Raw genomic sequence first — 10,811 nt, forward strand, 5'->3', positions numbered from 1 at the left:
GAAAGTGTATCCGCCTTAAACAAATCACTAAATCTTGGAAGTCTTGACTTGCGCAGAAAAGTTGCGCGGTTGTCGTTTTTTCATAATCTTTATCATGTAACACCCCATTTGCTCGAGCTAATCTTCTGCCTGCTCCCAATGTCGGCGAGACCACGTTCATAAAATGAAACATATATTTGCCCGGACCAACTTTTATCAAAATTCGCCGTTAGTATTATCGATTGCAGAATGGAACTCTTTACCCTCATCTATCGTGTCGCTTACAGAATCATCGCATTCCAAGCTGCCCTAATAGAGTTTTTGGAAGGAAACCATCCGTAGCCTAGACGTATCCGCATATTTCGTAAAAGACACATCTTCCACATTAAAATTGTATAAATCAACATCATAAATACAGTTGTGCATTGCCTTGTGTATCTTTTTCGGACCCTTTTTTGTTTTGTTGTTGTTGTTGCCTCCTATGAATTGTGTTTCATCCTTTACAGTTTATCTTGTGTAGCTGTGTTCATTGCTTCACGAGAATGGTGACACTAGAAATTGTATAATTCGAAAGATATGTCATTTAAATTTTTTGCGGTTTCAGTGTTCTTTTTCACTTGTATATGTTCACACCCCTTTTTTACTCGCGCTTGTATCCCCCCCCCCCTTATGTAATGCCCTCTTGGGCCCTTAGGGTACTCGTATAAATAAATAAATAAATAAATAAATAAATAAATAAATAAATAAATAAATGGCGTACCGTTTTTGTAAAATTAGGTTTTGTATGATGAACGCAATAGCTTCCGGTCCTTTTGGCCATAACGTTGTTTTTAAGGCGATTGCATGTCTTCTATCTGGGGCGAGAGTAAGCTGTTATGTGGGCAGTAGAATAACCAGAATGACGATTCACTTTTGCACGCACTGACATGTCTTAAAAGTTTCTATTACTGTGCGACGTGACATTGGGTGCTTTGGGAAACGCGTTTCTAGGGCACTCGTTGCTTGCTAATGTCTGTTAATACTTACTATGATATCGCCACGCGCGCTTATTTTTGACATTTTTATGTAACGAGTCCGTTGCTCGCATAGCCGCCGCCTTGCTCAAACCACGCCCTAATGGCTGGGAACTATCCAGGTTATCTTACAATCTTCTTATACGCTTGAGCGTGCAAACGGGAACAGTTCATAATATTCTCGAACTAATGCAGTCACCAGTGACGAGGCTGGAATGTTCGGTGCCGCATGTATAAATGCCGACACGCCTTACCGCAGAGCAGGTTATCGATGACCGGCGCTCTCTTCGCCGCTATCAGTGTGCATTGTGTATTGCTGTAGTTTGTCTTTTGTTTCCCGGCCACAAGTACGGCCAAATAAAGAGTTTCATTTTGGAAACGCCAACTGGCTGCCTTCGTCGACGTCACGACCTCGTGACAATATTATTTATGTTTGGAAGCGCATTTTGGGCATTTTCTTATAAATGCTGACTATGGTTCGGCAGTGCTTTGGGGTCACTGCTAGGGAGCGCTGATTTCCTATCTACTTCACGGGCTTTGTAGTAGGCTTTGTGTAGGACATTGTGCGGGTAACTTCCTTAAAATAAAGTTTCCTTTAGATCGCTCAAGTGGTGAACGCAATCGCTGTCTCTCCTACAAATTCTTTTTTTGTACGCCTCGCCTATGGGACATTTCTTGCATTCATTCTGATGCCGGAGAACGATGGGAAAAAAGCTTAAGTCGATTACTTGTGGCGTCATCCCATATGCATGTCTGGATGTTAACTGTCACTTTTTCCTTGACGAGTTTTACTTTAGGACCATATTTGTTTGTGTTCGATTTAGACCATTGCCAAAGGAACTCACGTTTCCGTAACGTTTCTTGAGAATAATTATACTGGATAAAGACGTGAGTCCTCTTTAGTTCACTTACATTTGCAAATGCATCTTTTTTTTTCTTTCCTCCATAGTCCTAGAAGTAAAGGACCACTGGGCGTTTCTTCTCAGTCTATTTTCCAAGCCTGTGAATGCGTGCTACTGACCATGTTTAGAGAGCTTTTTTTGTGATAAATTGACTCGGAACTTATTTTTGAGCCTTTTTTGGCTCTTGTTTTCGTCTACCAGAATTCCGTGGACAATCAAATTCGAGCGACAGCTGCGGCCTTCGATATCATTTAACTTCGGTGTCAATTCAAATAAGCGGTGAATAGTTTCAATATTAATCTGCCAGTATTGCAGTAATACTAAACTTCAGCAAATAGTTGAATTGAATCTGGAATTGTAACAATACAGATTTTGAAGGTAACAGCAGCTCAACCATCTCCTATGCCGTCGTCGTGTTTCTTTCATTAGCGTTGCCGCCTCCAAGTTGAAAAGAACGCTGCCCCTTCCTCGCAATCGGTTTACGCAGCTTTGATACTTCCTTTTCACCCAGGGCTATACGAAAGGACAAAGGAGGCCTGTTTCTTTCCGGTCCCTTGCGACAGCGCGCTCGGTATATGGCGAGTGAAAATAAAAATAGTAGGGGCAAGGAAGAGGCACTACAAGACGCCTGGCTTCTCCGTGCGATGACCAGGCATAGTAACCATTCAACCTTTCTGCGCACATCGATCGGTTGCCTCGCACCTTCTGTGGTATATAGCTCTAACCGAGAGGACAGCGGCACTGTGCACCGTCACTTCAGCCGACCGGTCCCCATTGTTCCGTGAAGAAATGCGCTTTCGCGGAGTGTTTTCTCCGGAGCAAGTTGCTGGTGCCGCGGCTACCACGGCAACGCAGAGAAAATAAAATAGGCCACTGTTGACTCCACGAGAGAGGGCGCGTTATATCTCCTCTCAAAATGCGGCGTTCAGTCCGTTTCATTCTAAACAACTATCAAAGAAGGGTGGCGGCTTGGGCTAGTTGGTAGGTCATGACAAATGTTGGAAGTTAGCGCTCGTCTTCGTGTAGCTTTTGTCTTTGTCCCGTTTTGCGCTAAAACGATTGTCACAGCTATCAAATAACTGCAAGTGTTACTAACATGAAAGACATCCTACACCTTCCACCGCTATCACACCGCAGGAAACTACCTCGACTCTGTCTTTTCCATAAAATCTATAACCCCAACTCGTATTTACATTCTATATTCATTCAGCCGCCGCCGTACATTTGATCGCGCGTCGACTATCGCAAAAACGTAAATATTCCACACAGCAACACTGTCGGTTTTTCACATTCATTTCTCCCCACAACGACCAGAGGTTGGAACAATCTACCTGCATCTTCACGATAAACGGCAGCGCACGCTGGGTTAAGACAGAAACACAAAACACGAAAAAAAGGACGACACAAGCGCTTGTGTCGTCCTTTTTTTCGTGTTTTGTGTTTCTGTCTTAACCCAGCGTGCGCTGCCGTTTATCGTGAATATGACCAACCAACTAGCCCACAAGTACGTTTTAAGCTGCCTGCATCACTCACAAGCTTAAATAATACCAATAACTTCAAAATCGCACTTCAGAGTTTCTTTTCAAGTTAACATCGCTCAGTGCTTGTGTTACACCTTTGATTTTTTTTCTATGTTCTTGCTTTGCTGCTCGAAATTTCGTTTTATGAATGGCTAGTTTATCCACATTATGTTTTCCATTATACCTCTCTTAGCAGTGTATTCAGTGACCTCATTTTCTAACACTTCCGTGCCAATTAAGTGTTTTGATTGCTCTGTTATTCACTTGGCGTACTTTTGCCTTTGTTATTGTAACCGAAATTTCTTAAAAGTGACATCGTGTTATTTTTATTTTTGTTTTGTATCTATAACCATGTAGTTATTATGTGTTAACTTTTGCCCCTCCGCTCTTCAATGTACGTTTGTACCCTGAGGGCATTTGAAATAAATGATACGGGCTTTCTTCGTGTAGTATAATTATGTGTTGGCAAATAACCAAACGTGGCCCGCAACCTTCATATGGTAATTCTCTATTGTACCGAGCAGATAATGGAAGTGCACGTCGTAGTCTCCCAGCATACGCGCTGGAAAGTTACCTGGGGAAGCGAAGCTCCCAGTGCTTTCAGCTGCGGCAAAGGCGGCGCACGGTCTGCCGAGCTTCGTAATTGAAGGGACGCCTCGACGGGACCTGCGTTCTCGTCTCTAATGGAAATGAGGAAGCCACACCGGCCGTCAGTGGCGGAGGGTGTAAGGAAGTTTCGGGGAGATGAGAGAGCCCGGTAAAAAGCTTACGGCGACTCTCACCTAGCAATGCAAATACGAGATGACCGTCACTCGAAGTCTGGCGTCTCACCACTTCGCCAAATAGATCCTACCCAAGATAAGGAGGAGGCAATTTCGATAATGTAGGCGTCACGTAAGTGGAATGGTAATTAAAGTGCGTAGGAAAAATTGGATGCAGTAGAGTGGTAAACAGCGCGTATATTTCTACGAGACTTGTAAGAAATGCCAGTTTTTGTTTTCCACTTCCTAGTTTTAGAAATGCTCCTTCTCCGGCTTTCCGCTGGTCTCACCTGGTTCCAGTTGAGAGACGGAGAAAAAAAGGCAAGCGAAACAACCATTGGAAGCACTAATTATTGTATAGGTAAAAAAAAACATGAAATCGTACACTGTAAAAAATTTTTCTTGGAAAAAACAGAAATTGTCTGGCAGCTGGCCTGCCAGAAAATTTCTGTTCTCTTTCTGTTTTCTGTTTTTATGCTTTTGTAATTTTACATGTCTCTTCTGTTCCTGCTAACAGAAAATTTCTGTAATTTACATGGTTTTTTCTGTTTTCAGTAACAGAAAATGTCTGTAATGTTACATGTTTTTTTTTGTTCTTAGTAACAGTAAATTTCTGTAATTTCGAATGGTTTTTTCTGTTTTCTGTAACAGAAAACTTCTGTACCTTGACATGGTTTTTCGGTTCTCACTAACAGAGAATTTCTGTAATTTTACTACACTTCTGGTTTCTTGTTACAGAAATCTTCTGTGACTTGACAAGTTTTTTTTTTCATTTGTTTAGTACAGGGAGTTTCTGTACTTAAAATGAGCTTTCTGCTTTAAGTAACAAGAAATTTTTGAAATTGTATTTCTTTCTCATCGCAGCAACGTCAGTTGACAAATATTCTGCAATTTGACAGGTTATGCAAACTTAAAATGTATGTGGTGCAAGAACAGAAAACCTTACAAACAGAAAGCACCGCATTTTTTTGCATCTGCATTATCCCCTTCATAGCACGCATCCTCCCTCACAAATTCGTTAATTCAGTACACCATAGAGTGAAATGCAAACAAGTTTATTGGCATGAAACGTAGAAGTTCAGGCAGTTGTCAACATGTGCATCTTGAAATACGAAAGATGCCCACACTATCCCAAGCGGTCACTCAGCGTTATTAGAAGGTCGCAGGTTCGGTCTCTACCAGCGGCATGTTATCTTTTCGTCCACATTGCTTTCTTCACATTTGCTTCGTAATGACTACAAATAACATCCCCTGTACTTGCCTTGGCTTTCTTGTCTGTTGTAATTAATGTTGTGCCTGACAAAGAAAAACAAGCCTACAATTTCCTTTCCTTCACTATGTCCACAGTATCACAAGGGGTCCAGATTAAGGAATCTCCCGGGGATATTGTTCGAGTTGGCAGGCACAGATGTTTAAAAGTCAAGTCCTTGAGGAAGCTAATCAATGACGCCACTTTCGGGTTCATGTGCTGTTTCCCACGTGTATACTCAGTCTTTGTGCCCTTTCCAGGACTGACAGTGGCAATTGACATAAAAAGAAGAGGCAATTCTGTTTAGCAGTCCAGAAGTACCTAAATATTCTTAGATACAGTGTAACTACAAAGTTACCCACTAGCTCTTCATTAAGAATAGGCTTTTCTGCATACATACATCTCTACTTACATTACGTTCACTTTAAATACAATTTTGCCACATAAGTCTAAAATGAAACTCCTAACCTATCTAACACTAAAATTAGAATTTGAACCTTCTAATGTTTAAGTACTGACAGCCAGTATGTTTGTGGATACTCGCAAGTAGTATACCATAAATCAGGTAGCTTCTCATTGAAGGGATAATGGTTTAGTTTTAGTAATTTTGTTCCAAAACGCTTTGTTTTCTTTTTAACTAAATGAAGCCATCCCAATAAATAAAGGTATTTAATGTGAGCAATATACCATACATTTTTTTTTCAATGTCACCGGAAAGCTAGAGTTATTGACCAAAGTATTGTGCCCAAGATTTAGTTTCAATCTCACCTATGAATGAGCTCCAGGGTAAGACTTGCCTCTTTTGGGTAGCAACGTTGACGCAAAGTGTGCCAGGAATAATATCTTGAATGCCTCTCTAGGACTGCATGCTTGCATGAGAGGAACGTTGTCAATGCAAACTGTGAAGGACTACGCTGTCAGGAAACCACCACCTGCAAGTTGAAAATTTGGCTTCAAAATTTACTCGTACTTAGAAGGGGAGAATAGCATACCTTTCGCAAATATGAAAGGCCAACTTGGCATTTTCTGAAGGTCATCATTCCAGATGGTATCCTTGAATAAAGAAACGAGCATTAATAGAATAAGAAGGCACGAGGCAAAATAGAATTTGTTAATAATAGAATTTGTTAATAACAGGAAACAACGAGGGCAAACGGGGCAAGAAAGGCTGACAGGACTTTCTTGTCCCGTTTGCCCGCGCTGTTTTCTGTTATGAAGCCAAGCCAACAAGCTCAAGCTCATACCCTTATAAACAATTTGTTAAAACTGGATGTTTGCACATATTTTAACACTCTCCCACTCTCCAGACGCCGGGACTGCGTCCGTGGAGGCTGAGTCCGTGCCCATCACATACTCTGCAATACTGCAACATCAAAGGCTAGAACGCAGAGAGTACCCCCCCCCCCCCCCCCACTACATTCAAAGCTCAACAAAGAGGACAGCACCGTACTCAGAAGACTGCAGAGCAACACTTACACCCACGGTATACTGATGCACAGAGTGAACCCAACGTTGCAAGAAGTGCTGAATAAAAAAAATTTGTTGCAGTGGCTTAGCTCGGCTATGCCAGGATAACGCAGCGTTAGCAAAGGTTCAGCTAATTATTCTTAGCTTTCCTGATTGTCTAGGATTAACTTGGTTATCATGCTTACTGCTGCTCCAATGACACACACACGTTATACGTATTATGTGGCACATGTATATTTATTTTGCCAGGCAACTACTTCGGGATCCGATGAGTTAAGCTTCTCCGCTCTTCTGCGCCGTTGAGCAGCATTTGCGCCCTCCTTCTCCATGGCTAAACCATACTGGCAAACGCCAGCCAGAGGCGCTATCAAGCGGCTCCAGCGCAGTGTCATATGGCGACTGCACAGCGAAAGCGAAGTGAATAGCTGCGCGCGCGCCGGCACCAATACGTCTGCCACGGCTACGACGTCACTCCTCTGGAAAGCGCAGACCGGCGGCGGCGGCGGAGTGCGCGGGAGGTGCCGGCTCCTGTGCGTGACATCACTGATCCTCGCGCATGCGCAGCACGGCTCTTGAGGAGCCACGCGAAACTGACTCGGCTAGGCCAGTGGAGCTAACGCTACAAAAGGCCAGTTTGGTGCCGAGAAAGACATACCCTCTAGTCATAAGTAAGCGCTGTAGTCACATTCAAAATCCAGCGCGAAATCACGGAGCCGATACCATTGAGGGACCGCAAATTCATAAAAAGCCGCCACTTCTTCGAAGCACCCACCCTCCCCCCACGCCAGAGAACGCGTGCAAGAACAGCCAGTGTGTTTCGAACAAGTAAGCGCTTACACCACATTCAAGAGCCAGCGTCAAATCACGGTGCCGATACCTTTGAGGGACCGCAAATTCATAAAAAGCCGCCACTTCTTCGAAGCACCCACCCTCCCCCCACGCCAGAGAACGCGTGCAAGAACAGCCAGTGTGTTTCGAACAAGTAAGCGCTTACACCACATTCAAGAGCCAGCGTCAAATCACGGTGCCGATACCTTTGAGGGACCGCAAATTCATAAAAAGCCGCCACTTCTTCGAAGCACCCACCCTCCTCCCACGCCAGAGAACGCGTGCAAGAACAGCCAGTGTGTTTCGAACAAGTAAGCGCTTACACCACATTCAAGAGCCAGCGTCAAATCACGGCGCCGATACCTTCGAAGGAGCGCGCATTCATCAAATGCCGCCACTTCTTCAAAGCTCAAACCCTCCGCCCACGCTAGCGAAACGTGTGCAAGAACGGCCAGCATGTTTCGAACAAGTAAGCGCTCACACCACATTCAAAATCCAGCGTCAAATCACGGCGCCGATACGTTCGGAGGAGCGCGCATTCATCAAATGCCGCCACTTCTTCAAAGCTCAAACCCTCCCCCCACGCCGGAGAAACGCGTACAAGAACAACCAGCGGGCTTCGAACAAAGCGGTTGCGCATAGCCTCGAAAGTTCGAGAACCTGAGGCCTGACGTCGTCTCAAACGACACTGCTTTCACCGGCGCGTCTGCCGACGACGCCGAACTGGCTCAACATCTTTACCGAGCTGCTGCTGTACTATGAACAGATGAGTCATGTCCGACTCTCCCGAACCCAGGCGCGAACCAATAAGCACGCAGAGGCGTGTGGGTCGGCAAGTCAACGAAGAAGCCAGTGAGCCAGAAATGAGGAAAGACACTCTATCAGACTGTGGCACTGAAACTGACTTATCTGTCGCCACGCATACATATCTTGTAGTAACGCAAAGTTCAAAAAAGAAAAGAGAAGAAAGGAAACAGTAAAAGGGATGGAACAAAAGACAGGCGCTACACTCTCTACGCTACGCGTGCGCAGACTTCCTGCACGTGTGGTGCAGTGCACTTTGAGTCCTTGGGCGTGGCGTCGCGTTCGATATATCGAATGTGCAGTGAAGAGGAGCACTATATTTGCGTGAACTAGCCCAACATATTTGCATGGGATTTTACAACTGTTAGCCATGCGCAACAATTCGTGAGGTTCGATATATGCGTGTTCGACTGCATTTTTTCGATAAGTGCTGTTCATGTAGAGGAGGGCACAGAATCGTTGCGGTATTATGAAACGGGTTGAGGTGTTACGTTGCGTCACTTTTTTAAATGATTATATTATCGAACAGAATCTCGAACGATACAATTCAATAGGCAGACATTACCGCTCCGGTGTCTAAGACCCTATATAGTTCAACGTAACGTCGACGCGTGCGCACACTCGGCACAGCGAGGCTACGCTATTCAAGCGTACAGCACAAAGGGTGGCGCGTCCGGCGTCTGTCGGCGCGCCGCGCCTGCTGCAGCCGGCGCGAGATGCGACATGCTGCATTCCGCGCCGGCGACTTTACCCAAAGGACACTGTACCCAAAGACCACGACTTCACGGTGGATGCGTTTCTTCGTTCTTTGTGACGAAGGGACGCCAGGCGAGCTCAACTGCGCATACGTCAATTCGACGCAGTGCTCGGGTTTCGCGTCAACGTAACGTGACGAACCAACGAACGTGGCGTGGCCAACTTCTGCTGACGCTGGTTGACGCGAACGCTGCGCTGGACTATGAAGGGACGTTTATAACGAGGCTGGCAAAGCAGAACAAAAAGTCACGCATCATAGCAATCTAAGGACGCACGCGATCCGCATAAATGGGACTCATTCCGCCAACGCGACATGACGCGAACGCATTCTTTGATGGCAACATTAGCGGAGCACCTGCTTCGGTGCGCCTAAACTAGCTCCTTACAGATAAGAAGACCATAGAGTTTCCTACAATACTTACTAGAGGGAACTCTGGCGCTAGTGTCTATGGGAGCTGCAACGCATGACGCTTCAGCCAGCATGGGAATGATGGGTAGTACACAAATTTGTTTCAACTTCGTACTTTCGGCTCCGTTTGGCTCCGCGTCGGCTGCATCCGCTTTGTCGAAAAACAAAGTTCAGCAAAAGTCAGCAGTTTCACTTCGCCACTTTAACTTCTTTAGGCTCAGCAATTCAAATCTGGTCACGAAGTTCACAACGGTCTATTCTTTTAGGGGCGAAGCTCCTTAAGGCGGCACCCGTTCGTCCCTCGTAGTCGTCGTCATCGTAGTAGTAGTAGTAGTCGTAGTCCGTAACAAGTCTTACGCTTTGACCTCCAAGATGGTGCCGGTGGGAGATTTTTCCTGTGCGTTGTTGAACAATAAAAAATTCGCAGCGTGCGCGTTAACTAAAAGCCGAATTCTTCTGTCTCTCATTCCCCATTAGCAGCCATTGGCATGTTCCAGTAGGAAACGTTAGTAGAAGTAGAAGTGTAAGTGTTAGCTAAAAGCCGACTTCTTCTGTCTCTCATTCCCATTAGCAGCCATTGTTTACCTCCAAGGTAGTGCCTGGTGAGATTTCTCCTGTGCGTGATTAAACAATAAAAAATTTTGTTCAAAACGCCGTTGATTGATGAAATAAACCAACGAAAGACGCCAGATGTTTTGTAAAAGCAGAACGAAAGAACGCGAGATGTTTCTAAAGCAAAACGAAAAGACGCCAGCTGCTTAACGAAAGACGCCAGATTTTCTAAAGCAATGGTTTTCTAAACAATGAAAATTCACAGCGTACATGTAAAATTAAAGTGAGCTGCAGTCGTCATAACTCATCGAACCTTTAGTATAAACGCGCCCGATCTCACGTCGGTGATGATGTGCTGGGCAGAATTCACGGAAGATTCACGGTTTACCGATTGAACCTCCGCAGCTTCGCTCACTCATCATCATTCACTCCGTGGATATGCTGTGATTTTTATCCGAAACGAACGCCAAAACACAGCAATAACAAAGCCACAAGTAGTTTTGAAGCCGCAGCACGAAGACTAAGCAAATTTTTGTACTACCCATCATTCCCAAGGTAGCTGAACATCGCA

The sequence above is a fragment of the Rhipicephalus sanguineus genome, chromosome 5 (genome assembly GCF_013339695.2).
Source record: "Rhipicephalus sanguineus isolate Rsan-2018 chromosome 5, BIME_Rsan_1.4, whole genome shotgun sequence".
In the NCBI taxonomy this organism is placed as follows: domain Eukaryota; kingdom Metazoa; phylum Arthropoda; class Arachnida; order Ixodida; family Ixodidae; genus Rhipicephalus; species Rhipicephalus sanguineus.